Source organism: Argentina silus (genome assembly GCF_951799395.1).
Source record: "Argentina silus genome assembly, chromosome: 16".
Classification (NCBI taxonomy): domain Eukaryota; kingdom Metazoa; phylum Chordata; class Actinopteri; order Argentiniformes; family Argentinidae; genus Argentina; species Argentina silus.
Window position 1 is genome coordinate 13,839,318 of NC_139670.1, and position 4,896 is coordinate 13,844,213.

Below are 4,896 nucleotides of genomic sequence, written 5' to 3' on the forward strand. Positions count from 1 at the left end.
CCCCTTATTTGCCTGCTGCTTTGAGAACAAAACCCCTCTCTTGTCATTAATTACGTATAAGTCACGCAGGCAACTGAGGGATTTACTGTATTTGACAAGTGCTCTCTGACACCCAATTAATCCACTGTAGCATTAAAGAGAATTCACCCAGGGATTTCCTCTTTTATTACAGATGATTTGATGTCATGACCCTGAGCCATCACTCCCCTGCTACAGTATGGGTTCCTCGGGGTGAGAAAGATTGCCATGCTGTGCCATTGTCACAACCTCTTCTCCTCAAGCTGGTTTACATCTTCTTTGTTCGGTGAGTGTGTATTAAAAAGCACTTGTTGCTGCAACGACAGATATTGGTCATGATTCATCGTTTGAATCAATGATCATTGTTGACAGAGGCCATGGCTGTAGGAAGGTCATGCCTCAGAAAGAGATGAATATTTTCATTGCAGCACTTTATTTAGCGATGCCTACGGCGGGGCATTCATTCTCTCTCTGTGGTTGGCCTTTCATGCCATAAGTACAATAAGATATGGTACAGATCACCAGTGTGAGATTCATGCTCCGCAAATATCACTATTGGTGCTTTGGATGGCCTGGTGAGGTGAGGTTATAGAAGGGTGGCTTCACTTTGTGTTTTCATTATACCCCCTAGTCGAAAAATCATATAGCATTCCAATCAAATCTAATAGAAAATCCTGTTTGATTTTGGAACCGATATCCTATTGGATTCGAGCCTGTAGGATAACATCATATAGGATAGAATTAGTTAGGATAGGTTCCAAAATCTAACAGGATTTAAGTCCTGTAGGATAACAAGACTTTCTATTAAACTTGATTTTTTTTTAATTTGAATCCTATGGGATCCTATAGGAGTTCAACAGGACTGGTTCCAAAATCAGATAGACATTTACCATTGAAGGTGGACAGTGGACATCTCTCTCCATTAAAATACATGTGAACTAGATAGGTTAATAACATCATAAGCAACCAATGAACTATCGCCCCCTGCTACCACCCTTGCCACTTGAGATGTGACCCTAAAGTGTCCCTTCTAACTGTGTAACTGTGCATTACAAGGTTACTCTAATAAAAGCTAGCAAAAAGCTGGCTTACAGTTAGCAAACTGGTTAAAAATAAATAAATGAAAATGTAGTTAGCTAGCTGGCTACTAACCATCCTGCATCTTCTGCATAGCTCTCGAGCTAGCTTGCATATCTACGGTACAGTATTTCCAAGTTCCCACCAAACAATTTAGCAACTGTTGAATTACAGTTTCTCAATTGCTTAGACACAATTCCTGGCCCAATTCAAACTTTGCCCTCAGATAACACACACAAGCTGTCAAAAACACAGACTAGATGACTGTTTGTTACACACTGGAGGCATTCATTCAAAAGACTGCTACCAAAATGGTTACAATAGGTTTTCAGAGAAATAATTTGGAACTTATCCAATCCAGACAACCCTTCCTGGAACACCCTGGCGAGAGAAATTCAAAACAGTACTGTAATAAATACCTCTCACATTAGTGGATAAGGGAATACTACTGTATATGGCAAAAACAACTTGACCTATGAAATGTCACACTGACAAAACATTTAAGGAAGAGTCCATGCACAGTACCCAATTTACAAAAGCTTAATTTCCAAATGAACACTTGAACACTGCCTCGTTGATGAAGATGTACTCATGTGGGTCAGCCATGGCATCCAGCTCAAAGATTCTCTACAGAAGTAAAAAAAAACAACACACATTTTACTGTACTACAAATACAGTACTGTAGTGTACTACTGTACTGGAATGAAAGATTGTGTACTGCAGTTACTGTAACTCATTACTATACAGTACTGTATTGATATGCGGGAGAGATGGGCCATACTCTACATACTGTAAAAACTCTGTAGAGTATAGCAATTTCCTGCACATATTGGAATCGTTGCTCCTTAACTCTGTTTGCATTCCTTTCAAAAGGCACACGGTACGGCTGCAAATTCCCTGTTTTCCCTCCTGAAAGTACGGACAGTGGGTGCAACTGTGTAACGGCTTAGGTAGGGTTGCACGAGCTGTCCAGCTTCTCTCATAGTCCTCCCATGTATGAGCACATGGTGAACTAGGGTGGCACGAATTTCATCTGAGATTGTCTTGATACTTGTCTTTGTTGATGTTGTCCTCAATCCTCTTCCCTTCTGTTCTCTTGCAACTTTAGAATTGTTAGGATCCATTTTTCCAAAGCACATGGACATGCCGCTACGCCCTACTTATTGACCCTGCAATTCTGGTTGGTGTGTTAACAATTTTGAGGCTTAGTGTTTGCACCTGGAGAAAGGTGTGCTCTTTGAGTTTAGGTTGTGAGTTAATTATATTGAGAGCATGTGTTTGCTGAATGAACATATAGTGCAATGAATGATTTATTTGGACACTTTTGTGTAAGGTTTTGCAGAAAGAGATTTGAATATTGAAACATGTGTGGAAACAGGTGAATAGTGTTTATGGTTATGGGAAATGTGTGTGTGTTTTTGGGAATGACGTAAGGGTATAGTTTTTTGTGCTATAGGAACCAGTTTTCGTGTTTAAGCAATCGAGAAAAACTGTAAACAAACATGCACGCTACCATAAACTGTGACCTTTTAAGGGAGAATCTCTTCAGAATGTTTGTCCCCCCCCCCCTCCAACAGGATATTGTTCGAGGTGACACAAAAAAATCTAATAGGATTTATAGACTCCTATAAGATGCAAAAATAGTGCAAAATTTCCAATAGGATTTTCCATCATTCCAGCATTCTATTGGAAAAATCACCAATCTTATAGGATTTTTTTGACTAGGGCCTTCATACGTAATTCTATTCAGCTCTTTTTGAAGCATCATTGGCTTGCGCTGCGATCGAAACACTTGACAGTCTGACAGCACGAGTTATTTTAAGGTGTGCAGGGAGGGAGTGAGCGAGTATAATTTGTCTTGTGTAAAAAAAACTAAAACATAGAGCACTTCAGGATTTCCCTCCTCTCCTCCTACCTCTTCTTTCTCCTCCCGGAGAGTGTATACGTTTTATTTTGCAGTGGGGAGTTCTGAGTTCATGGGCACCATCTAAATGTAGGAGTGGGCGAGCTGTAGTGAATGCCTGCCTGGTCGGTTAGGGATTGTGGCAGCCCCCGCTGCCCTCCCTTCCTCACTTCCCTGTCCACCCACGCTGGCCCCCTTATCCCCCCTCCCGCCTGTGCGCCGCTTGCCCGATCCCTAGCGCCAGCCCTAGCCTCAGCCTCAGCCTCTCAGCCTGAGCTTCCATTCAGCTCCTGTCTCCGGATGATGGCTCCCGAGCGCGCGGGCGGAAGACCAATTTCCGCTCAACCTTTTGTGAGGGCTCTGCATTTGACACCCCCCCCCCCCCCATTATACCCAGCCCACCCAAAATAGGTGTAATAAAGCAATACGTCTATATTGGGTTAGGGTTAGGGTTAGGATTAGGGTTAGCGTTAGGGTTAGTTCTGAGCAAGCCATCCTGTTGGCCGGACCGTGTCTCTCCAGCACACCAAAGGGGAATATCAGGGGAATGCTCCTAAATCAGGGGAATATCATTCTCTCTTTAGTTTGTTTTGCTTCAGGCTGGGTAAATGTCAGGAGCAGTGCTTATTAGAGTGTAATGGCTCCATGGAATCCCTGTCTACTCCCGAAATAAGGGCTTCAGAGGAAGCCCAAGGCTAGAGATCTCCCTTCTCTAGTGTTAATTCGAAATGCAAAGCTTAAGGAGATACCTGCACTCTGTCAGCACTCCGTGTTACTGTAGGTAGGGTTCAGTGTATGGTATTGATACTTAAGTTTAATTTACTTTTGTTGAAATCCTGGTAGCTTATAACTGTAAAGCTGACTATAGAGATGCATTTTAGGCCTGGGTCAGGACTAGTGCATTATATGTGACAGTAATATGGGCCTACTCTAGGGGAAGGTTATCTCTGTTGCGCAATGCTGGCTCGACTCTGTGCTTTGTTATTGTTATCTCTGTGGAGGCAGTGAAGGCAAAGCTCTGTGGGGTTTTAGTGGTGCCAGTGTGAGGTACTGTAGATGGATGGGGCTGTGTGTGTGTCTGTGTGTGTGTGTGTGTGTGTGTGTGTGTGTGTGTGTGTGTGTGTGTGTGTGTGTGTGTGTGACAGAGGCGGTAAGGCACAGACGCTGCAGCGCTGATGTGATGGGCTGTGACATAGAGGGCAGAGCTGTGCTCTCTGTTTGAGCATGCCCGGACGCTGCACAGAGAGGCGCTCTGTTCCTCCTCAGCCGCTCGCTAATGTGCAAATTACAGCTATGTCCAAACAGGTCTAGGCGTCAAACAACAGCCATCTCACGAAATGAGGCTGCATGGAGGGAAGCTGAAGGCAAGCTAATTATTTTCCAAGAAAAAGGGAGATGAGCGTTTTGTATTTAAGTGGACACCCGACATAACAAGGGGGATACAATTATTTAACCTGCTCTGTGGCCTAGTATTTAAGTCGGAATTAAGCTTGGAGTGTTTTGTTTGCCTGTGGTAATCATTATTTATAATTTCTCATGTAACTATTGGGCAGTTATTGTATAGGCTCACCCTTGCAATCTGCAAATTAAATCCTCAGGATACTATGCTGGATGGCTTGTATGGGTTAAGAGAGTAAACTGAATCCCTCCGTTCCTCTGCAGGAAAGAGAAACGGTTTGCTCAGATTACAGCAGAGCGGCCCCAGCCCCAGCTAGACAGAGTGGGAGGAGAGCAAGATGAAAGAAGATCACGTAAAGAATAGTGTCAATGTGTGCATGCGTCCAACAGAGGTTTTCATCCGACTACCCACTATCTAAAAAGTCTTCTGTGCCTCTGTTTCAAACCAAAAGGGTTAAAGTAAAAAAATCCCTTTCTCCTACTGAGGATTTTTTGAGCTT